Genomic DNA, 25335 nt, shown 5'->3' with positions numbered 1-25335 from the left:
GGGGGGGGCGGGGAGCTTGGCTGCCGGTGGGTGCAGAGCACCCACTAATTTTTCCCCAACGGTGCTCCAGCCCCGGAGCACCCATGGGTGGGCCCAAACCTGCCCCCCGAAATCAAGAGATTAGCTTAAAAATCAGCAAGGTATTAAACAAGGATACAGCCTGTTTCTCCGCTGCCCGGTTTTACAGCCTGTGGGCACGTTTTCAGGCCTTTCTCCATGACGCTGAGGGCTACAAACTTCCTTTAATTTTTAAACCAAAGCTGAGATTCTCCCCCACTCACTTGTCTCTAGGAGCTGGGACTCCACATAAAACATGAAATATCCCCCGAGTTAGTGCTCTGGTCTGCAGGTCACCTGAAGATCAGCCCCCCCAGCACCTCCCCTCTGCCTGTGATCAGCTGTTCAGCGGTGTGCAGGAGGTGCTGAGGGGGGAGGACGGGGCAAGCCTGGGGAGGGTGGGGTTGGGAAGAGGCGGGGCCTGGGGCAGAGCAGGGGTCAAGCCCCCCCCCCCCCCCACGAAATCAGTGCCTCGGTTAAAGAGACACTCACGTCCAGCTCTGGCAGAAGCAGGGTGGTTTTGGGGGCATGACCATATGACTCAAAGGGTTGCCAGCTTTTATCTCTGGCACCAATAGCCCAAAGTTACTAGCCCAATCTATTGATGGAAACAGGGTGTTTTTTAAGCAACACTTTGGTCTATTTAACTGCACCCAGGCTGTTTTGATTGCCAGCGCTTGTCCCTCGCTCGTTTCCAGCAGGGAGCAAGGGGACTGGACTAGGAACTGTGCTACAGAGAAAGGAGAGGGGAGTGTAATTGTTTGAATTAAGTGTCAAAGCCCAAGCAGATGGTGGAGAGACGGGTGGGCAAAGGACAGAGCCGAATAAATAAGGTGACAGAACAAATAAAAGTGTATTTTTACACCTCAAAATAAAAAATACATTCATCTTAAAAGCATCTGGTTCAAAACCCTGGGTTTTCTACAACACAATCCCTTGCTTTCCAGTGTCATAAATCATCAGAAGAATAGAAACGTCTGATATGTAGCAATACTGCACAGAAGTACAAATCACAGTGCGTTCAGATCCCAATGCCAGGTTTTAATGCCCCTGCTAGGATATATCTTTTAAAACAACGAAGACTGTTAACAGTGTGGCCTCTAGTAGAGCTGGTCAAAATACAAAAAGCCATTTTCATGCACAGTGGCAAAGTTGTTTTCATTTCAATGTGTTTGAAACAAACCCACTTTTCTTCATTTTTGTTCAAATGTTTAATCCAAAACAGTTATTTATTTTGTTTGCCAAAATCCACTTTTTCAGCAAACCAGTATTTTTGCTCTGCGTTTTGGAAATTATCAAAAAGTATTAAAATATTTATTTTTGGCAAACAAACAAAAAGGTCGACAACTGTGCATGAAAAATCTCACTGTTGGAAAAAAAAGCTTTTTATTGAAAAAACCATTGAAACATTTCGACCAGCTCTCATCTCCAGTGTTTCAAGAACAAGAATCCACCATTCAAACAGCTTTGCACAGTCAGGAGTGTTTACAGAGATATGCCCACTGTTGCACCCCCATTCCAGCTATTGTAACACCCTCCCTCTAGGGTTCAGCTGGGTAAGCAGATGGCACGGGCAGTGCTGGTTGGAAAAAGTGGGTCCCCCCACCATGGCAAACTGATGAAAATGCGGGGGGGGGGGAATAATTTTCACTGAAATTTTCTACAGAAAGTTACACTTTTAGGCAAAAAGTTGAAAACCAAAATATTTCAGTTCAATGTAATGCTGCCATGAGGCCACATGGTACCCTGGTAGGATTACATTAAACTGAAATATTTCATGACATGAAACAACATATAACATGGTGCATTTTTCTCAGGAGGCTTGGTGGTTTCTTGATCTGACTGCATCTCCCACAGTGCACCACAGTCTCTCCTCAAGGTGAGGGGAGCCAGCTGTATCGTGGGTGTCTCTGACTATGGTGCTTCATGGGAGATGTAGTCCAGCCAACCAGAATGAGGAGAGTCCCCCCCCCCCAGAGCAGAATGGGGACATGAGACACCTGGACCACAGCTCCCTTGCAGCATCCCAGCAGGCTCTACAGATTGAAATGTTTTTGGTTTAGTGCAAATATTTTGTTTTTCAGACATTGGGGGTGGTGGTAAAAAAAACAACAAAAAGAACTTTCCGCAGAAAACAGCCAATTTGTGAAAAATCTGAAGTCAGTCACATTCTGCCCCATTAAGTAACTCTGGGAGGCAAAGGGGATTTAAAATGGGTGTAAACAGCCCTTGAAAATTCCCCTGCAAAAGGCATCTCCCTGGCTGTTGTGAAGGCTCGGCACGTGCTCTGCTCCTGGGCCTATGGGGAGCAGAATGTTACAGCAGCCTCAAGGCTGCTCTGACTCACACCAGGTCAGCACAAAGCCTGCCGGTCGTTCGTCTGCTCTCGGATCACGCTATCTGGATTGAAGAGATTTGATGCACGTTACCCTACTGTACCCGTATCGTGTCCGAATCCCAGAGCTGTCGACACAGTAACATCACTGGAAACGGAACATTCATTAATCCCCAAATCTGCTCAAAGCTTGTAAGTGCAAAGGAGAACGTAATAATAAAATATATTTTAAAAAATCCCTGAGAGGTTTAGGTCTGTAAACAGTGCCCCTCCTATAGGGGCACATCCTATGGTCCATATGCACATCCAGCACTATACAGATCAGATTCAGAGCGATGTTCTAATCCACGTCCATCTCCTCGTCCTCTTGTTCTCCCATCTCTTCCTCTTCCATCTCCCCCACATCGCTGCTCTTGGGGTCATCCTGGGGCTCTGTCGGGAGCAGGGGACTGGCTCTTTGGCCATCCGCTGCTCTGTAGTGACCCCTAACAGCATCTCCCAATGGCAGCTGCAATGTGATGTTCACAGCAAGGCACGAAGCATGGTTGAAATCTACAATCCAAGCAGAGAGCCCCATGGCTGGGTTAAAGGGCTGAGTGCATGGAAGTTTGTGCTGCCCATGCAGGCAGACGGATGAAGGCAAAAAGATTGAACAAGGAACCAAATTGGACAACCATGTCAGGCTATGAGCTGTCTCAGTGTAGACAAACACCTCATTGCCCCTCAAGCCCAACCTGCAGCTCCCGGCTATCCCAGGCCTTGGCTCCCTCCACCAGAGATTTGTCAATACTCCTCAATCCCACCTCACCCCCCTGCGGTTATGGCCCTAGGTTACCCCGGACAACTCTTGATTCTCGTCACTCCTTCTGTGGCAGATACAAGATACACAGTGGGGTGGTAAGCGGGTTCCTTTGACACTCACTTGGAGTGATCTCTATGGAGATGGAGTTCATCTGTGAGGCTCCATCACAGCCATTATGCCAATTTTATAGAAATTGCACCTGTCCTAAAGTCTCATAAATGCTTATCAAATTTCTTGCACTGCACAGGCCACAGGGGAAGTATTTTACTCAATATTTTAAGCCATCTAAAAAGTGGGGGAGGTGTGGGGTTTGGGGTTTTTGGGTTTTTTTTTTCTGCCCCACTAGCCAGGTATCTCCATTCCCCAGGCAGCGATTTTCGGAGCTACCTAAGGGATCTGCATGCCCAGTTCATCATGAGCCATGAAATCCTCTTGAAAATGAACTTCCCAGTGCCCCCTGGCTGGGGGTCGTCTGCTGGGGCTGATCAGTGACCTCTGGAACTGGAAAGCAGGTGCCTCTAACAGAACTGATTAAGGGAGAGATACCCAGTTGGTCCCAGCAAAGGATTTGCCCCCCGCACTGCAGAGGAAGGCTAAACACCCCCTAGCTCCCTGCCAATCTGATTTGGAGGAAAATTCCTTCCCAACCCCACATATGGCAATAACTGAAACCCTGAGCATGTGACCCAGCATTAGACCCAGCCACCCAAGCTCCTGAGAGAACGAAAGCTTGGTTCCACTCCAGAGAACTGGCCCACCCCATCCAGTGTCCCACCTCCAGCCAGGGCTAACTCTGATGCTTCAGAGGATGGAAACAAACAACAAACACCACCCCCAAACCAGAATACATGGGGCGGGGGGGGGGGGGGGAGAGAAGTCCCTTCCTGACCCCTGCAGGTGACCAGCTGAAGCTCTGAAGCATGAGACTTGGGACTATAAGACATATGCCAGAAAAGACCCCAGAGTTGGCCAGTCCAACCCCCCCCACCACAAGCAACCCTGTCTGCAAATCACATTCAAATGTGTCCAAAGCTATCTTAAAACTAATAAAGTTGTTTGCTCCACAACTCCTTTTGGAAGCTGATCCAGAACCTCCCTCCTCGGATGGTTAGAAACCTTCTAATCTCCAGCCTAAACTTCTTCTTGGCCACTTGATCCTCATTTGTTCTTGTGCCTACATTGTCCTTTATGTAGAACAGCTCTTCACCCTCCCTGGTGTCTACCCCCCGATGTATTTATGGAGAGCCATCAGATCCCCTCTCAGCCTTCCTTTTGCTAGACTAAACCAGCCCAGCTCTCCCTTTCTCCTCTCATAGGACAGACCCTCCATTCCAGATGAGGGCCCCCCAGTGCCATATACAATGTCATTAATGCTTCTCTATCTCTACTGGAAAGGCCTCAGCTGATACATCCTAGAGTTACATTTGCCTTCTTCGTGGGTCACATCACATTGGTGGCTCCATCATCCTGTAATCGACCAACTCATGAAGGTCTCGCCCTTCCTCTGTCTCCTCCAACTGATGAGCCCCCAGCATACAACAGAAATTCTTATGTTTAGACCCTAACTGCAGGATCTTGCACCCGGTACTATTAAATTTCATCTTTTTTCTGTTACTCCAGTCTACAAGGTCATCCAGATCTTCCTGTGTAAGATTCCGACCCTCCTCTGTACTGACCACGTTTCCCAGCTTTTTATCATCAGTAAGTTTTGTTATCACTCTCCTACTTTTCGTGTTAACACCATTAGTAAAGAGATTAATGAAGATGGATCCCAAAACAGATCCTTGAAGAACACCATTAGGAACCTCCCTCTGGTCCCATAGTTCATCTTTCAGCCTTCTCCCCTTCAGTCGGTTCCTCACCCACCTTACAATTCTTGTGCTGATCCCCACCTTCCTTAATTTAGCTAATTATTTCCCATGTGGTACCATATCAAATGCTTTACTGAAGTCCAAGTATATTAGATCTGCTGCATTTCCCTTGTCTAAACAATCAGTTCTCGTCTCAAAGACGGAACTCGGGTTAGTCTGGCCCCATCTACCTTTGGTTACATCCCCCTTGCCATTTACCTCCATGAATTTCATCATCCTTCCCTCACAGCCTGTTCTACAGCCCCTTGCCTACTACTCAGCTAGGCTTCGATGAATGGGTCTGTAGTTGCCTGGATCACTTTTTTCCCTCTTGCTTTACTATCATCGGACACTAGATGGGGAAGAAGAGCCTCACCAGCTCTATAAAACCAGCTGGGGGAAGGCTGGGAGCAACAGGTATCAGAATAAGCTAGACCCGGGCTTCTCAAACTTTTGCTTTTTCTGGCCCCACTTTGAAAGTATTTCAGGCTATGACAACCCCCGACCCCCAAAAGGTCATAGCAAGTTACTGTACAGACTCATAGAAACATACGCACGGTATTGCCACCCTTACTTCTGGGCTGCTACGGGCGGGGCACTGCCCTCAGAGCTGGGCAGCTGGAGAGGGGCAGCTGTTGTAGCCCTCTTCCCCTCCTGCCCCCCTCCCCTGAGAATATTTTTGTGATCACTTGACCCCTCCCTCCCCCCACCATAGCCTTGCAACCCCCTTTTGGGTCAGGACTCCCAGTTGGACAAATGCCGAGCTAGACAATCTCAAACCATGAACTAGTTCCCAGGCGTCTCTGGGCCGATTCTCAGAGGAGGCAGCTCCCAGAATCAGGCCCTCGATGGCTCTCCCAGTGCAGCAGGCCCTGGGTGCAGCGATCGGTTTGAAACAGGAACCCCTGCAAGATGCTCTCTACCTTCGGTTCCTGACCCCTCCAGGAACCGAGTGCATCTCCCCCATCCTTAGGCAGAGCTCAGAGCAGAGTCAGCAGCAGCAGCCCCTCCCCGGCAAGAGCTCCAAGCGAAGGCAGGGGCCTGGCAGAGAGAGGAGAGGTGCACAGGCAGGTCAGCGGAGGGGTGGAAGGTGGATCCCACCCCAGGAGATTTAACAGAGAGAGGAAAGCGGGGCTGTGAAAGCGCAGAACAGCAAGGGGTCCCTGTGGGGCGGGAGGAGCTTCCACCCCGCTCCGGCTGGCTGGATCTGGAAAGAGAGAGAGAGAACAGGGAGAGGAGAGTGCGGTGAGGAGTTGGTGCCCAGTGGTCCCCCTGCCCCGCTCCTAGCTCTGGACCCCCCTTGCAGGGGTATCTGTGGGTGTGTTCAGGGAAGGGCCGGGGGCTCTGCTCCACCAGGGCTGAGAGCGTCAGAGCAAAGCGACTGTAAAACCGCTGAGTATTTTCAATGTTGCCTCACCCTGAATGTCACTGATCCCCCAGTTTATAATGCGTCTCCCCGGCCGCTTCTCTTGCTAATTTGAACTTCAGGGAACACATCAAATCTCTCTCCTGTCCCCCACAGCTGATGGGTATGGGCCACTGCCAGGGCGCTCTACACTGGGGTTAGCATCTGGATCCTGGCCAAGCTGGTTCTAGTCCATGTGGCCAACCCCCAGTGACCAAAAATCACAAATCAGAGCCCCCAAAACTATCAGATTGGCTTAAACAAGAGGAGATTTTGAAAACAACTTTGGGTTCTGTTCTTGATCTCCTGGTGGTGGAGCCTTTAGGGGTCACCTTTTCAAGCTTTTCTCCCCATCCAGGAGGGCTAGAACAAGAAAAACTTCGACAAAAATGGCCAACCCTGCCAAAATCTTCAACCAGAATCAGAAAAAATTAGTTCAGAATGATTGAAAACAGAACAATTTTTGGTTTTTGAATTTTTCAAGAAGACCGTGAATGTTTTCTATTAAAGCCGACACTTTCCACAAAAACTTGCCTTTAATCAAACACCCAATTTTTCCTTAAAAAAAAAAAAAAAAAAAAAAAAAAAGTCAATGGAACCATTTCAGTCCACTCGTTACAGCTGCTGTGAAATCCCCCATCCCTCCCAACCCAGTTCCCACAACCTCCCCCACAACTCCAGCCCCTGCACCCATTGCACACACAGCTGCGCCCCCTGCCTGGCCATAGGGCCCCTTCCCTGCCCCCAAAGAGCAGCTGCAGCAGATCCCAATGGGGGGATCCGCACAGGGACCAGCCAGCTGCACCTGCTGCTGCTCAGCCCTGCAGTGTCCGTGTTTAGCCTCTCCCCGTCCCTGTCCCGGGCAGAGAAGTGCGGTACCTGGGGCTGTGCCAGGCCCATCCCTGCCATGAAGATGCCCTATGGGCTGTGGTGCCCCGGCAGAGGGAGAAGCTGCTGGATCCATCTGGGCTCCAGGCAAGCGCTGGGTTGGGACCAGGCCCCTCTGGGGTGGCTGGGCAGCTGGTTTGCAGGGCTGGTCACCTCCTGACCCCATGCAGATTGTCTGAACGTGGCAAGCTTCTCTCTAAGGGGAGCTCGGACAGTTCCTCCCAGACCTGTCAGTCAAGACATTGCCTCTATTGGTTAGAACCGGTTGTGGGGTCCCCATATCAGGATTCCCCCCTTATATCCCCTCACCACGCCCTGGAGGGACCAGATGGAGGGATCTCACTTCAGTCCTTGGCCCTGGCCTGCTGGGATCCCTCAGGCACGTGGTGACATTTACTCGTGTTCATCCACTCCCCACTTACAGGACTGTGACCAGTGGTGTCTCTCCCAAGCACCCCTGTCCCAATGCCACCCCAATGGACTCCGGAGCTGTTGCCCCTTCATTCCCCACCCAGTTCTCTGGCTTCATACCCTCTCCCATGCTCCTGGTGTCACGCCCCACAATCTGATTGGCTGAGAATTCATTCCCAGTGCTTCCAGCCCAGGGTCCTTGTCCCTCCCTTCCCCCTACCCAGCCTGGGACAGGGGCAGCAGCTACCCCTGCAGCCCCACCAGCCGGAGCAAAACAGAGAACACGAGAAGCAAAAGCGCGTGCGTCTCCTTTTAGGGTTGTGCCTCCAGCCCAAGAACCAAATGGATTATCCAGTGGTTCTCCAACTTTTGTCCTGGTGGCCCCTTCCACACAGCAAACCTCTGAGTGTGACCCCCGTTATAAATTAAAAACCACTTTAATATATTTAACACTGTTTTAATGGCTGGAGATGAAGCAGGGTTTGGGGGTGGAGGCTGACAGCTCGTGACCCCCACATAATAACCTCATGACTCCCAGTTTGAGGACCCCTGGACTACACTGAGCATGCACAGACAGACAGCCAGAGGGTTGAAAGGCCGCTGGGATGGACAAGACTCTGGGGCTCTGAGAGACTGTCCCCCCACCACCACCACCACCACCCCGCAGCAGTGTGAATTCAGCTCCAACCAGGGGCAGGAATCTGAAATCAGTTAAACAGCAGAGACTTCATGCAGGCAGAGGTCCAGCTTGCCAGGCAGGGACAGCTCCTTCCCTTCCAGAACGTGGGCATCGGCAAAACTCAAGCATCAGAAACCTGGGAATTACAGAGTTACGGTCCATGCCCAGGCAACCTCAACTCTGCTCCCTGGAGCAGGCAATAGGCACTGGGATTATCGGCATGTACAGCGGCTGCACTCACTGTGGGACCTGTAGCTGTACTGAAGGGTGGGGCAGGTCGAGAGAGGTGATAGGCGTTAGTTTGAGGAGTGTCCGAGCTGTGACTGGGCTACGAGGAAACCAGGGGTTGCCCCCACCCCATCAAAGCGCAGGAAGCCTTGTACCTTGAGGATCCAGTCTGCCTCATTTTGTTGCAAACTTGTGTATGTTGTCTCAGTAGCAAGGCACTGGGGGGGGGGTCTTGCCATGGGGATTGGCAGCAGTGAGGTGGGATGCCAGAGCAGGCTGTGGGTTGAATGGTGGGTAAGGGAAAGTCTACGGTTAGATGGTATCCAGTGAGTGAGTGGGAAGTGGTTGGTACATTTCACATGTGCAGTATTGTGCAGGGATTGTGCTTAGTGTTTGAGCACTCGGCAAGCGGAGGCAGCTCCTGTCCATGACAGTGAAAAGGCCGAGTGTGAGCGTATGATGGACCTGTTGGGACATCACTCAGAGGGCAGAGTTATGGCTACCTGGGCACGTACCTGTATTTCCTGGCTTTTAGGTGGTTGAAATTTGCTGAACTCGATATTCTGGAACTGCTCCATTCATGGCCGTGGATATTCTCATCCCCACTGTTGGAGAGCCTGGGATATGCACCAAGCATGCCCGGACTCAGCTCCTCACCCTGGTGTCAGCGGTGTGTTCTTGGTGCATGCTCCCAGTATGCCTGTTCTCCGCTCCACACCCACAGTGGTAGGGCTTCCCCACATACTGGCTCACAGGGGGTGCAGGAAGAGGTGCTCAGACACCCCCAGAGGGGCAGGGACCCACAGAGCCCAGCTCACATGAGGGGGTCGAGGATCATTGGGAGGGAGGGGACTCAGGACCCTCCCTCAAAAGCAGTGGCCCCCCAGAACCATGCTCACATGAGGATGGAGGGCACAAAGGGTGGGGTCAGAACTACAGAGTTGGCCAGGGCCCTCCCCCCTCCCCCAGATCCTGCCACTCGCACAAGGGACAGGCACACATGGGAAGTTTTAGGGAAACAGGCTCAGAACCCTCAAGGACAGGCCAAGGCCTTCCAGCTCCCAGATCCCATGGGGGTGTCAGCCATATATGGGCTGGGAGGTGCCAGATCATGGCCCACACACCCCTGCTCCTATTCTCCCCCAGTCCCCATCCCACACCCCCACTCCTCCCTTCTCAGTGCCCCACCCCACCTAGCCCCCAACCTCAACCCCTCTCTGCCCCTATTCCCAGCCACTCTTCCGTCCTTCTCACCCTCCGCTCCCAGCAAGCATTTGCATGTGGAATTCATTGTCATTTAAAAGACAGAGTTAGCACCTTCTGAGTATTCTGCTGTATTTGGATTAAGTTTCCCCCAAAAAAACCCTTGGAGAGAGGCAGATTAGAGCAAGATGCCTCCTTTTTTTAAGATACAGATTTCCTACCAAAGCTTGGATTTGAACTCCTAAGAGCATAAGACTTCCCACACTGCGTCAGCCCAAAGGTCCATCCAGCCCAGTGTCCTGTCTTCCAACAGTGGCCAGGGCCAGGTGCCCCAGAGGGAATGAATAGAACAGGGAAACATCAAGTGATCCATCCCCTCTTGCCCATTCCCAGCGTCTGGCAGAGGCTAGGGACACCATCCCTGCCCATCTTGGCTCATAGCCATGGATGGACCTGTTCTGCATGAATTCATGGTGCCCACTGCGGTTCAATGGCTGGACCATTCCCCCTGGGGTCATAAATAGTTTTCAAGCTCCTTCCCCTCTCTCCCTGCACGGGCACAGTGTGATTTGCTTGGCGTGTGAGTCTCACACCGGCTCAGCAGCCGGCCAACCTAGAATCAAAGTGGTTCATAACGTGGTCATTTGATCTCCCCGAAAGGGCTGGGGGATGCCCTGCACTCTGCTGGGAGAACTCTCAGCCGTCTAAAAAAAGAACAGGAGGACTTGTGGCACCTTAGAGACAAACACATTTATCTGAGCATAAGCTTTCAGGAGCTACAGCTCACTGTGTCGGATGCATTTAAAACCCTGGTGCACTGATCTCAGCCCTGGCTGTAAGGAAAGCAGGTCAACTTTAGCTGGTTGGGGGCTTTGTTTGGGGGAGGAGGGGATCTCAGAAATCCCTTGTCCAAATGACCCTGTGGGCCCCCCCCCCCCCCCGAGGCACACAAACTGTCAAGGCTCCAAGTCAGCGGGTGGATTTCAGAGCAGGCAGGAGATCGGTGCTTCAGGCAGAGAGCTGGCGCTTTGCTAGAATAAAATCTCTTTAGCTGCCCTCCACTAAGATCCCGTCCTTCAGCGCCTCATCCCCAGGGCTCACTTGGGACCCCAAGTGAGGGTCAGCCCCAGACCCCCCCACATGGCGGGATGAGACACGCGACGCTGCCGGGATGCAAGTTCAGAGGGGGTGTTAGGACACTTTGGCCCATCAGTTAAAAGACAAAGAAACAAAGTCTGCCCTGGGGACCAACGGAGACGTCTTCCCTCATGACAGGGAAAAACCACTTCCCCTTCCACCCCAAAACAATCCGCGCTCATGATTTGCTGCCCAGCAGCGGAGTTCTTGTCTCGGGAGGCAACTTCAGCTCCTGCAGGTTGCCCACCTATTTTGCCCCCCTTTGTTGGATCATATTAAAGAAGTTCTGTATTAAAATCACAAATGAGTTTGATTCCCCAGAGTTTAAATTCCAGAGTATTACTAATTAAGAGGTCTCTTGGTTTTTGGTACTGTTTCTCTCCCTCTATGTGTGAAACTTGCAAGCTGCTAACTGTGTTAGTACATTCTAAGACAGAGTCTGTTCTCAAAGCAATTCACAGAGAGAGAGACTCAAAGCAATACTCTAACAACAGAAACAGCACCCAGAGACTCCCCGCCCTTTTGTTGTATTAACAATTGTGATTAAAATAGAGATAGAGGATGTATGTGGATGGATGCTTGGTGTGGATAATAACTGAATGATCAGGGAGGTGCCAGCCTAAGAATCCAGTGTCCATCAGCTGAAGAAGGCGTCAAGTGGAAATAACCAGAGGACCCCCCGGAGGGCAGACTGGAATCCACCCAACAGCCTCAAGAATGGGAGAACCAAAGAACAAGATAACATCTTGGAGCCGTCAGGAATGTGCTATCTGCTGATTGATTCAGCAACAGCATGATGAAGCAATTCCCATAGACTGGCATAGGAAGAAATTCCTATAAAAATAGACTCTAAAAAGTGAGAACTTTGGGGGTCTGATTCTGCAAACCAACTTCCAGGAGCATCAGATGAGCATCTGACAAGGCCCTGCTCCCTCCTCATGTCCAGGCCACCTGGCCAGTGGCTTGGCATGAGCAACTCTAAGGCTGGTAACTATGATAACAACCTTGCAGAACCTGTGTGTGTGTGTGTGTGTGTTTGTATGAATGAATGTGTGAATAAATATGAGATTGAATGGAATGTTATAACTATAACTAACTGCTTACTATGATTCTTTCTGTATTCACAGTAAATGTGGTATTTTGCCTTTTTCCCTTTAATAAGATCCTGCTGGTTTTTATTTTATTGGTACAACATCTTAACCCTCCTTCCATCTGGTCAGCGCACAGCCCCCTCCCCAATAGACCCCGCCCGACCCCCTCCCCAATACCCCCACCCGATCAGAGCACAGCCCCCTCCCCAATAGACCCCGCCCGCCCTCTCCCCCATCTGGTCAGCGCACAGCCCCCTCCCCAATAGACTCCAGGTTCCCCAGTGTGATCGATGCACCCACCCAGCTCTTCTCCTCCCACCCAACCCGGCACCTCCCTGCTCGCCCCCTCCCCGTTCCATGCACAACACCAGCCCCTCCTCACCTGCTGGCGGAGACCCCCAGCCCCTGATCGCTCCGCGGGCAGCCGGAGCCCGGCTCGCAGATCGCCCAGGCTTGTGTCCCCTGGAGCCAGAGCCCCCCCGGGGAGTGGGATCAGAGCGACCCCGGCAGGCAGGCAGAGGGAGCAGAGAGGGGACAGGCTGCCCCGCCGGGAGCCGCCAGGCTTGGGGAGAGGGTCCCACGGCTGCAGCCCCGCTCAGCTGGGCAGATCAGCAACACCGAAGGGAAACGCACCCAGCTGTCTGCCCCCGGGGAGCGGGCGAAGAGCAGAGGCTCCAGCCGCTCAGGATCCCGCAGCGCTCCCTGCTCTTGTGTCGCTGCCTCCCGGGCTTATGGCTATCCCTACCCCCCGAAAGCAGGTCCGCGTCCCTGGGTGGGCTCGAACCACCAACCTTTCGGTTAACAGCCAAATGCGCTAACCGATTGTGCCACAGAGACTGGGCAGCCAGGCCCCAGGCAGGGAGCAAGCGGCCATAGCCAGCTGCTGGGGAGAGCCTGGCTGGGGAGGGGCGGCAGCCCAGTCCCCCCCACACTCGGCTTTCCGGGGCAGTGGAAGTACTTAAAAGTGTGTGTGTTGGGAGGCGGGGGGGAGCACTGATGCCCGAACCGGGGCCCCGCCCCCTGCACCACCTTTTCCCCTGAGGCCCCCCCCTCTCCCCCCCCACACACCTTACAATGTGGAAGTGGGAAGACAGGCACTGGGAGGGGTGTGTGTCTGTCTGTCTGTCTGTCTCCTTCTCTCCCCAGCCTGCGGAGAGGCTCTGACCCACCCCATCCCTTCCTCTCCCTCCCCCCAAGTTGCCTTTTGCCCCCTCCCCCAATACTAAAACAGACAAGTTCTTATAATAAAAGAAGGGACTAGGGCCCCCCCCTTGAGCTGCTGGGGGCCCCAAGCAATTGCTTAGGCTGAGTCTCTCTGTGTATACCCAGGGCTCTGAGTTTAGGTAGCCCAGCCCGGCACATGTGCCTCAGTCTCCCCGTACCCTGCACCACCACCTCCAGCTGTTGAAACTGAACTCACCTGGGCCTGGGCCCCCCTGCCGCCCTGCCCCGGAACTGTACACCCTTCTCTGCCCCGGCCCTGCTGGCTCCCCCTGGGGACGACACTACTCTTCCTGGTTCCACACTGGCTGGGCCATGGAGCTGCCCCCACAAGAGTACCCCCACCCCAAGATCAGGAAAGACTGTGACCAGTGAGGATCTCTGGGTGCTGACCCCGCTGAGCTGAGCCCTGGCCGGTGCAGCTTGCCCGGCACTGTGCGGATCCCCCAATGGGTCTCCGGGGGCACAAAGGAGCCAGGCAGGGGGCACAGCAGTGTGTGCAACGGGGGTGGGCTGAGGCTGCGGCTGGACTTGGGGAGAAATGTGGGGAGGGGGGTTCCCTGGTACATTTAACAAGAGGTTAACATGTGTCCAACTTTTTTTGAGGGAAAATTTTGCTCTGGGCGAAGGATTTGGGCTGTAGTTACATAACCCCTCTTCCAGGTGGTGTCGGCAGCAACAAGGGTGCGGTTTAGTTTCCAGGGGTTCCCCTTAACAACTCAAAACAGAACCAGCTCAAGCCCCCAGCCAGTAATCTGAGAAAACTAAACACCCCCGGGGGCACATCTATGAGGCAACACTTTCCCCCTCACCAGCACAGAGTCTGTGTAGTAGAACAAAAATACCCTGACTTCTATTAAAAGTTCTCACCTCTGCCTGAAGGGGAGAGTTAACCACAAAGGAAAGGAGCACAGGAGACGTGCACGGCAAAGCAGAGCACGGAGAGGAGCAAAGGAATCCTTTGCAAAGGGATTTCCTGTCTTGCACCCACCCAACCATCACAAAACTTCTCTTGCTCGACCCTGTTCCATTGGGGTTGGGCTTCCCTCCCCTCCAGGTTAGGTGACCCAGAGCAGGGAGGCAGAAGCAGAGTATAATCCACATTACACCAGGAGGGCGCGGGACTCAGATACACCTCCAACACACAGTTCCTCGTCTGCTTCCTTCTGACTTCTAGGGAGTTGCACTTTCTCTAAACCAGCTGTAACTTACTGCCCATTCTCCCCTTTTATGGCTCATGATATCTGGTGTTTTTCTTAAAACCCCAGCTCCTAGAGTCCTGTCAGCAGGCCAGAATCTCAGTTCTCATGGTTTTCTTAGGGAGGGCAGACAAAACAAAGTCTTTAACCCTTGCAGAGCATGCTAGAAACCATGACCGCCAAAAACTCGCAAACCAGGAAATAAAAAACTCTGCATTTAGTATTTTAAGTCTCATGATTTTTAAGTGGGTCTCACAGTTTTGAGGCCCGACTCATTTTGAACTCTTGCGTTTATCAATACAGAAATTATCTAACCCCTCTCTCTCTCTCTCTGTCACACACACGCGCGTCACTTAGTCTTACACACCTGCTGTGGGCGCTGACTCCCTGAGCGCAGGAAGAGGGGGCGCGAGGGTGAGGCCTTGGGGGAAGGGGCAGAGTGGGGATGGGGCCATGGGACAAATCAAACTTCCCAAGAGCCTGTCTGTGTCCAATATAGTTTTAAGGGGCTCCTACCTCCCCTCTCCTGCCATGGCTCTTAAAACCAACTGAGTATCTGAACCGTCTGCTGCCTAAGGCCCTGTGGTGAGCGGAGCTAATGCCAACCCCAGTATGGTCTGATACGGCCTGCACCCTATTTGTGAGACTAAGGGTGAGAATTTTCACCGGGAGTGGGCTCAAGACACTGCTGGGTAGCAGGCCCGGTACAGCCAACCAGAAATCCCCCCTATCATCACTGGGGTTGGGTCCAGGCGAGCAAGGAAAAGAGAGACGTCTGGTGCACCCCCCTCCTTGCATTGCAGGCTGACATACGCGGTGGAGTGTGAACTACCGCCCTGCACCGCCTCACATACTTGATTTGCCACGGCTTTCATGGGACGGTGGAGGTTGATGCTTCCCTAAACCCTCGGGATACAACTTTCCGACTCTCTTTTCCCCTCCCGCATCCACTCACACGCTAAACCCACTGAAAGTAGCAAACACTGAAAACCCATCGCAGGCAGCCTAGCTCCGGGCAAGCAGCAGGAATGGGACAGAAGGGCAGAAGCTCACGAGTTCTCCTCGCCTCTGGCAGAATGCCTTGTGCGGGTTGTACCTGGGGGGTGCAGGGGTGGAATGAGCCAGGGACGTGTGCCCGTTTGAGCGATTCATAGCAGGCAAATGAGGCACCTTTGGGGGAGCCTTGTCCAGGCCTGCCATGGGTCAGCTCTCTCAAACCACCACCCCTGGCAGCGCAAGCCTGACCTTCCAGCCCCCTGCAGGCCTCGCTCTCTGTGTACAGGTTAGCGATCGACACCCCCAAAGCATCTGAGCGTCCCTCGGGAGTGCTCAGCCTGTTCCGCTGAGCACACGCAGAACTGTGACTCTAATCCCTCAGGCGCGGTCCACAGCAGCTTGTAAGATTCAATTCAGGTCAACCACTCTATTGAGAACCCAGCACTTAGATATACAGAAAACAGGAATGAGTTTATCATCAAAGAACAGAGATGCAAGTGAGAGTGAATAAATACTGGAAAGTAATGGTTACATAGAAAACCAAATCCTCACACTTTCTAGAGCCGGGGTTCTCACAAATTTTTGGCAGCCTCAGCGTGCGGCTCTGACAATACTTAACTAACTGTAGGAAAAACAAACAAATAAATTACATGTGCATATTTACATAGGGATTTTTTGCAGACTCAATAATAAATATAAGGTACAGTTGTGTCCTATCTTTACTGGACCTAAACACAGAACAAACCAGTGCTTTGCGCAGTCTTGTCTTTTTTGTTGTTCTTTTGCTTTTTTGGTCAAAGGTGGATGGCTGTACAACAATTCTGAACTAAATTTAAAAATCCTTTACATAAGAGAAGTCCAAATAATAATGAGAGAATGTATCTGCCAATATGTCCAAAATTTCTTTCACAGACAAAAAAACCCAATCCACCTAGCCCAGTAATAATAATAATGATAATAGTAACAACAAAATCTGAGCCGTTGCTGTTGTCTTTTCAGCTTGGTTTTTGCATCATTTAACAGCTTGCGCCTCTGAAACTCACCGTGGTAATTTGGTTCAACTTCCCTTGCATGAGTGCTGTAGGGACGTTGCACGACATACGTTTCAATTTGATGAATTTCTCTCGCACACTGCAACTTGCTCAGAAACAGAATCGGGTGGCTTCAGAAACACAGGAAACTGCCTTTCCCCCTGGTGCTGAAGTGTTCCTTTTTCTTTCTATGTTTTGTTTTTCTTCGCAGAAGGTCCCAGAGGAGCCACCTGCTGTCACATTCAAGGTCATGTTCTGGCACTAGATTATTTGAAATACTTTCTGATACCCAGTCACATTTTTAACTCTTTCACCCCCCCTCCCCCATGAACAATCGCAACCTACCCAAACAGCACGCAGTGAGATGGCCCATAGCCACTTACAGAGCTACAGTAACATGAGATGTAAACACAGTGGTTAGAGGTCTATAAAATCATGAGTGGTGCGGAGAAAGTGACTAAGGAAAAGCTATTTACTTGTTTCCATAACACAAGAACTAGGGGCCACCAAATGAAATTAATGGGCACCACGTTTAAAACAAATAAAAGGAAGTTCTTCTTTACACAGCGCACAGCCAACCTGTGGAACTCCTTGCCTGAGGAGGTTGTGAAGGCTAGGACTATAACAGGGTTTAAAAGAGAACTGGATAAACTCATGGAAGTTAAGTCCATTAATGGCTATTAGCCAGGATGGGTAAGGAATGGTGCCCCTAGCCTCTGTTCGTCAGAGGGTGGAGATGGATGGCAGGAGAGAGATCACTTGATCATTGCTGTTAGGTTCACTCCCTCTGGGGCACCTGGCGTTGGCCGCTGTTGGCAGACAGGATACTGGGCTGGATGGACCTTTGCTCTGACCCAGTCTGGCCCTTCTTATGTTCTTAGCCAAAGAATACACTTTGCGACTTCGAAGAAAACCACACCGATGTAGCTCAGCTCTGCCGGCATGGTACAATGTAAAAGGGAGCGTGCATTAGGATTTATGGCATTTAGAAGGCACCTTTAATACCTAACATCTCAGCGATTGTTGGGGCACTTTGGAGGCTCTTGTGGCTGCAAAACAATCAGCTGGTGGCTGCATTTGAGAAATGCTGTTCTGGAGTCTAAACGAACAAGGCCTTCCCTTCTCTCATTTCCCCAGCGTGTGGCTGAGACTCCTTCTCATGAGATCACTCCCTCTCAGCTGCAGAGAAAAGCTTGACAATGTGACCCTGAGTTTAAAGGTTCAAAAGCAGAAGGCACATACGAAGAATCCACAGTTTAAACGAGACACACTTAATGCTTGAGGGCCCCGCTGCCTAATTTTGAGATCCTGGCCAGGCTGACGAATGGGGACTTGGCTCGTTCAAGTAGGTGTGAGTTGGATCAGTGTCACTTCTAGGAGTCTCATTTCGAGCCCCCTTCCAGTGCAGTCTCTTTTCCCATCACATACACCTCAGGTTTGCTACAGATCCACCGTCTTTCCATGTGGCACCGTGAGATGCTGACCCCTTTCTTCTCGTTCAGATACGCGCAGTCACCTCCTCCTCTTATCTGAAACCTGCAACACAGAAGCCAGGGAGCTGCAGTCAGGCAGAGGCCGGGCATTTCACACCAGTCCCAGCCAGGGGAGCCGTTCTCCACAGTGCAGGCCTGAGTGCGGAGCAGCTACTCTCCCAGCCCCTCAGGAGCAGAGCTCAGGACAGTGGGGGCTTTGCAGAACCACTGACTGTTTGTGACCCTCTATGCTGAGCAGCCCACAGGGGTACTGGAGAATGGAAAGTCCCCAGGAGGATGGAGAGAATTTCTTAGACTGATTGTCAAAAGGGACCGGTCCTCTAACAAGAGGGGTAGACCATCACCAGAATCAGACAACCGAGCAGGAAAAGTGGGGGGCAGGAGGAATCTCCCCTCCTTGAAACACACGGAGCAGAACCAAGATGACACTGAAAGAGGAAATTGCATTCAGGGATTTCCTTTTCCATTGATCTATAACTCCTGAGCTTTCCATTGGGGATGGGGGAAAAAGAGAGTGTTGAAGAAGTTCCTTTGTGAAAGCATGTGTGCCTTGTTTGTAATCCTCACGTGACCCTCCCAGAGTTCCTCTGGAGTGGAGGGTGGAGCTCTAGGGACAACATGCCTCTTGGGAGGTTTGGGAGGGTTCAGACCTGGTTTTGGGTCCTACAGCAGCTGATCTGCAGGGTCCCACCTCCTAAGGAGGGAACCAGACAGGGAGTCTGTACCCCAGGAGAGGGCCACAGAGGCCCGAACTCAGGACAGTGTCTGGTGGCTATTCAGACCCAGAGAGGCTGGAAGCAGGTGGGATCCAAAGGTTGGGTCCAATACAGCAGAATGGGGACTGTCCATTGGGGAGCCCTGACCCAGCACCATAACAGCCTGAGTTTTCAAAGTACTGAAGTAAACCAGACCAGGGAAGTGGGGGGTCTCCACCCCCCTCTAATGGCTGGCCTGCGTAAGAGCTTTATCAATCTGGGGGGGGTTCAGTTAAAGAAGTGGATTCTTTCGCTCCTATGGCAGAGGCTCATGCTTCTAGTGCTGAATTCCGGGGTTCAAACCCTTCTCCGGGCTCAAGGTTTTGTGATCACACTTGGAGCCCACTGAAACCCATCGCGGGGTGTTGGCTGGGCAGCCATCACTACTGTACCCCGTTCCCGTGGGAGCCCCAGGCGTCCAGCACCTGTGAACCGCAGGCTCCTTTAACATCAGTGCCTTGCTGCGGATTCAGAGGCCTCACCAGCCAAGTCACTCAAACCTGCCGGCTGCAATCCCCAGCGGGACCTGCACCTGCCATGCACTGCTCGGCATGCTGCCCTCTCTAGCAGCCACTGTTAACCTGAGCTCCCTGCTGCCTCCTTTCCCCGGGGGGGGGTCAGACACCCCAGGGACCTTGCTGAAGAGGGCTGGGGGAGAACAGCGAGTGTCCCAGCTGAAATCCCAGCGCGCTGCAAGGGCACCTCTGGCTATGGCGGGCTCTGTCTCCGGCCCAGCACCGTGCTGCGGGGAGGAGCCGAGAGTTCAGGGACACGCCGGCTCCCATCGGTCTCCGATACACGCAGGACGCGAACGGACCAGGGTCGTGTCTGGTGGTTTCACTAGCACTGAATGGTGGATCGACCTGAGCTCAAACCGCTCAGACACCAGAACCCCCAAGCCCAGGGCATTAGTCCAGAGGGGCGAGAGAGACTCACAGGTCCCTGAATTTGGTGCCGTTGGCCCATGTCCAGGGCTGACCCTGCTCCCTCCGGAGGCCGATCCAGTGGTCATAGACACCCTTATGGTGCAGCAGGAACGCCTTAAAGAAAGCTGAGGGACAGCAGGTATCAGCCCCAGCTCCCGTGCTCCCCCCACCGCCCCTCCAGGGCTCTGTGCTGCAGAGAATCCCAGTCACATATTGAAGGGCGCTCAGTTTATTTTCGGGGGGGGGATTTTCCCCTCCCTCTTGCAAAGCACAAGACCACCCGGGCAGTCTTAATGCTCCCACCGCACACAGCAGCCCCGCCCCAGTGCTCCCAGTCACGCACACACCAAGTCCCCCTGGGCTGGGGGCAGCTGCTGGGTCTGAACTCTCTGCAGAGACGTCTCTTCTCACAGAGCAGCCACCGCTCACCACAGCAGGGTAGGAGGAGGGAGCGAGTCAAGCTGAAGTGGGAGGGGTCAATGTGACAGGTTCCCACCCCCACCCCACCCCACCCCCCACATCCTCACCTGGCTGCTCCTTTCCCTTCCCCCAAACAGGAGCACGGGCTGGGTTCTTAGTCCCACTCCCACAGCCAGTAGATGCCTGAGACAGCCCTGCCCTAGAGAGGGGCTGTCTCCCTATTTGGGGAGGGGGAAGCTGAGAATGGCCAATCCTCTTGATCACACACAGACAGTAGGGCCCTGGGCCCAGCCAGGGCTGGCGTTCAGCCGCTGGAAGTTCATTCACTCCGGCCTCCCAGCACGGGAGGGGGCAGAGCCCAGGTCCTACTGTAGCAGCCGCCGCTGAGCCAAGGCCAGTGTCTGGCAATTCGAGAGTCTCTCACCATTTCCTGCTCACTGTCGATCCCAGCCAGGTAGGCACCTAGTGCAGAGCAGGGCTCTGGCTGTCGGTCCAGCTCCCTTCCCTCTCGGAGAAATAGTAGCATTTCCCTCGGTATCCCATCCAGCCGTCTGGGCAAGCAGGGCCAGCAGGGGGGCACAGATCAGCTGATGAAAGCTTAGACGCCAGCACTGAGAATGAGACAGTCACATGGAGGGTAAGAATTGCACCTAGAATTGGGCATTTGACTGATACAAAAATTGGTTAACTGACCAGTCAAATGTGCCAGATAGTGGTCAGATATTTTAAAATACCAATTTATCAGAACAGTAACAAAAAAGAGCAAGACGTCATTGTCTCCAGTAGCTTTAGCTTGATATGGATCTACCGATTTTTTTTTTTAAATGTACTTCATTGAGCTATTTTAACTCAGAAAGCAAAGGCGAAACACTGAAACCAAGTTCTGAAAAACACCAGCCAAGCTCCAAGACACAATCCGAAAGGCAGGCTGCCTCCTGCCCCCAGGGCTCTCGCTGGAGTATTTGACTGCGGCCAAACAGGCAGTCAATTAACCGGCTTGCCAAGCCTACTGGGATCCCCAGCTGGGGCTGGTTCACGCAATCAGACGCAGGGGGAGGGAGGCGTTTGTCACAGTAAATTTGCCTGGCAAGAAGGATTCCAGGGACACTCCCAGCCTGGGAGGGACTGACACAGCTCAGAGCATTTCACCCCAGGCACAAGATCAGCAGCTGGACGTTCAACCTCGCAACAAACAGCAGGTGAACAACTGAGAAGAACGTGGGAACTTTCACTCAGGGACATGAAAGTCACAAGGGGGCGCCAGAAACCACAGCCACGGGAAGTGACCTGTTGCACTGTGGGCCAGGAATGATGGAACTTTATTCACCTCCTACCTGCAGACTTTTCTTTCCCCAAACACAGCAGCAAGTAAGGCACTTTCTGGAAGCCCTCAGAGCAGCGTAACCCTTTCAGAGCCATGAAAGAGCAGCAGTGGGTCACCCACAAGTGACACCAAAGAGGATTTGAAAGGCCTGTCTAGTTGAGAGGAGTCGGACTCAAACCCCTCCAGACACTTTTGAGCACATCACTTTTCTTTGCACCACAGTAACTCGGTAGCTGGTTTCCAAGCCTTTCCATGTGGTTGGCGCTCAGCGTGGAACAGACACTCTGAGTCGGGAAGAGTTAGGAAACGTGGCAGCGGTGATCAGAAAACGAGCATGTGTTCACCTCACGCACAAGGCATGTCTGACCCTGTAGATTTAACTGTCCAGTGCACGGTAGCCCACACCCCTCCCCTACTGAACTCAGCAGAGAAGTCAGTGACTAACAGTTGATGGCACAGGCTGTCTCCACCATCCATCTCCAGGTCAGATGCCACATGTTCTGCAGAGCTCCCTGCACCTGCAGGTGTGTAACCAACCCTAAGCTCACAGATTCCCACCTTACACAGTGAGAGCCAATGCTGCCTATTGCAACAGCCTGCCATTACAGCAGGGAGCTGGGATTCAGGGACCATCTGTATCCGATCAATCTGCACCGGTATAATCACAGTGACGCAGTGACATCAGGGCAAACACCTCCTGGAGATGCGCTGGAGCAGTGCGGCTTGCTCTGGTAACTTCCTGCAGCGAACTGCACACAGGCAAGCTGCTTTGTGCACCAGTGCGGTGCGTCTCCTTTAGCGGTTTGCCCCAATTCAACTGCACGGATGTCATGACATCGGCACAGAGGATTCCTAATGCAGACAGACCTGGATTCAATCCCCTCTGCCAGCTGCTAAACCCTCCTGGGGCCCAGTGATCGGATCCCAGGGCAGTAGAGAAATCCCACCCCCGACAGTCTCCAGCACGCCCTGCCCCAGACGACGGGGGGATACAGCAGGGTTCATGTTCACGGCAAACAGATGCCCTCTGCACAAGCACACGCTGTCTGGGCAGCCCGGGGGAGTGAATGGTGCTAAGGGACCCTTCATGGCCAAACTCAGCGATTGGTGGGTTTTCACACTGCGCTGGTGGAGGGGTCTAGACTGAGCTCTACGGCTCCTTTCAATAACATGGCAGCACCTGCCGCCCGGCCACAGGCGTGACCTGAAGATCCAGGAAGGCCAGGCTGGTAACCTCAGAGCAACACAGGGAAGGCAAAGGGCTCAGGGTTGCACTGCACCCTGTCCCACTGGACACCCTGGTCAGGGACTGCTTCACGGCGCGTGGCAAAGGTGACTTGGACCCAAAGTGCTCAGAAATGGGCTGGGGGGGGGCTAATGTCAGTCAGATCTTCCCGACACAGAGAGTGCCCAGGTGCAGGGGTCTGGGAGGGAGCAGGAGGAGGATCGTGGAGGAACATCCCCCAGGAATCCTCCGTCCCAGGTGCAGAAGCCAGACAGGCCGGGAGGAGAGATCGAGCGTGGTAGGTCAGGGGGAATGGGATGCACAGAGATTGTAGATGGAGGGGAAGGGAGCAGGGCGGAAGCTGGGAACTCACCTGCCAGAGCAATGATGGCAGCGATCAAAGCAGACGATACAACTCTCAGTGCAACCACAACTCCACAGGTTGGGCTTTTCTTGCAGTTACAATGAGGTTCTGTAACAGAAAGACCCGTCAGGCAGGGCTGGGAGGACACGTCTCACTGACAGCACCAGGGCTGGAGCTGCCCTGGAACATGCACCGTTCTTGTCTAGTTTTTGTAAAGCTCTCCAACACCACTTTCTACAAACCATTACCCTCTGATCCCACTGAGGGTTTCCAAAAGTTAGTGCCTGTCTCACCCCCTCAACTTGCAAGGTCTCGTGCCACCAAAGGGAAGCTGCTCCCAGATCTGGAGCTGCATTCGCATGTCCTGAGGGCTGTCCTGCACCATGGTCACCATGGGCAGGTAGGTCATCAACCTCCATCTCTGTCCCAGCTGCAGGATGGCCTTTGGTTCGTCCTCCCTCAGGCACCTGGAGATGCTTAAATAGGGGTGGGGCTGGCAGAACAGGAGAATACCCCATGAGGTTAAGAAATGGCAGTGAGAGCCTTTTCCCGCCCTCGGAGATTACGGTGTCCCTCTGTGGGGACTCCCTTCCTGGCAGATGCTAGTGAGCTATTGAAAGAGCTCAGCCTGTTTAGATTATAAAAAAGATCGGGAGGTGACATCATTGAAGTGTTGAAGTGACTTCATGGAGAGAAAATATCGGGTATTAAAGGGCTCATTAATCTAGCAGAGAAAAGCATAACAAGACCCAGTGGCTGGAAACTCAAAAGAGACCAATTCATATGAGAAAGAGGGCACACATATTCAACCGTGAGGATGAATCACCAAAGGAACAAACTAGAAAGGGAAGTGGTGGGAATTCCCCACCTCTTGATGTCTTCTAATGAAGACTAGATGCCTTTCTGGAACTTGTGTAGTCAAAAACTAGCTCCTGTGCTCTACAGAAGGCATGTGATATGCAGGGGGTCAGAAGACATGCTCTAATTGTCTCTTCTGTCCATAAAGTCTGCTAATTGATGAAAAACTGAGTGTAGCACAGGGAGAAGCCTCTGATGTTTTACTGTGTTTGGCTTGAGCCCACAATGAACGCTCATTGAGAGGGGTGATCCAGGGGAAGCAGCTCAAACATCCAATGTGGCTGGACAGGGGCAGGACATCAGCACTGCAGCAGAGGGGTGGGTGTGGCAGTGACATCACAAGGGCCTTTGGCAGGACCTCAGCCTATTGGACAAAGGTGGTGGGGAGGCGATGACCTCACAGAGAGATCTTGACATCAGCCAGGCAGGACAGGGCTGCAGGACAGGGGCAACCTCGGAGATACCTGTGGCTTTGCTTCAGCACGTCTCCTTCTCGAGGTCTCTCCTAGAGGACTGAGAGAGCATTCACTTGCACGTACGTGAGCGCAAGGAGGACCCTCTTCGGAGTTTTCTCCTTTTCTTTTTGTGGTTTTGCTCGAAAACAGACCTCCCTGTAGAGAAGGTAAGAGCCTCGGAGAGGTTTGGAACCTGTTCAGTCTGATCCATCAGGTGCCGGCTGATTTTTAGGAAAGGAAAACATTAGATTGTGGGGGCAGTATTTTATTTCCGACCTAGGACTTTGTCCCTTAGAATTACTGGGGACATTGGGGTTTCTCCTTTTTGTTTTCCCTTTTCCTCTGTCTCTCCTACCTTTCTCTTCTTGCTTCCTTTGTCCTTTTCCTCTGTTCTCCTCCCACCACCAGGAGCTCTGTCTGTGGAGAGGAGGCTGGGGGGGGCGGGGCGGGGGTTGTGGGAGGCCCTCACAGAGAGGTGAGACTGGACTAATGCTCCGAGAGTGATCCCCTTGGTGGTGACCAGGGCCATTCTTTGGGCTATTTGATGAGAACCCTTAGCCTCCCACTCCTCAAAGTCTCAACCTTGATTGGCTGAGGAGGGGGCTATTGACAGGGAGGAAACTCTGGTCTTTGTTGTTCTCTTTTATGACCAAGCAAATAAGTCACAACCAGTTAGATGTTTGACTAATGTGGACGCTGCTCTCCATTCATTGTCTCGGAGCAGTTCATGATCCTCTCAAACATTCCAATTCTTCTAAAATAATTGCTGAATAATTACTAGGAACAATTGTTGGTCTGTAGCTCATTTGAGAGCAACTCTGCTACTGACTGGTTGCATCAGCTAAGACAAGTCCCTGCTCCTTTCTCAGCCTTCGTTTCTCCTTCTGTCAAGTACAAATAACAATCCTCTCCCACCTACCTCACCATGGGTGGATGCTGGGGATGCACTGAAGAGTGTCACTTGGAGCAGTGCAGACTAGGG

The 25335-nt window shown here is 52.5% G+C and overlaps 2 pseudogenes across 2 annotated transcripts in view; one reads left to right on the top strand and one right to left on the bottom strand.

The window, feature by feature from the left end:
• LOC311531267 (C-type lectin domain family 2 member D-like) overlaps positions 1-25335 on the top strand; it is a 193174-nt pseudogene that overhangs the window by 142490 nt on the left and 25349 nt on the right. The gene's annotated exons all lie outside the window — the stretch shown is intronic.
• LOC311530198 (C-type lectin domain family 2 member E-like) overlaps positions 17194-25335 on the bottom strand; it is a 31080-nt pseudogene continuing 22938 nt past the window's right edge. The window contains exons 4-6 of the transcript XR_014714562.1: positions 20552-20738; positions 19718-19821; positions 17194-18069 (exon numbers count right to left, since the gene is read on the bottom strand). The product of XR_014714562.1 is annotated as a C-type lectin domain family 2 member E-like (transcript). The remainder of the gene's footprint in view (positions 18070-19717; positions 19822-20551; positions 20739-25335) is intronic.

This window comes from Lepidochelys olivacea (assembly GCF_965140295.1).
Source record: "Lepidochelys olivacea isolate rLepOli2 genome assembly, chromosome: 14".
NCBI classification, from domain to species: Eukaryota; Metazoa; Chordata; order Testudines; family Cheloniidae; genus Lepidochelys; species Lepidochelys olivacea.
Note: the sequence above shows the minus strand (reverse complement) of the source record. Positions and strands in the feature narration are given on the sequence as shown.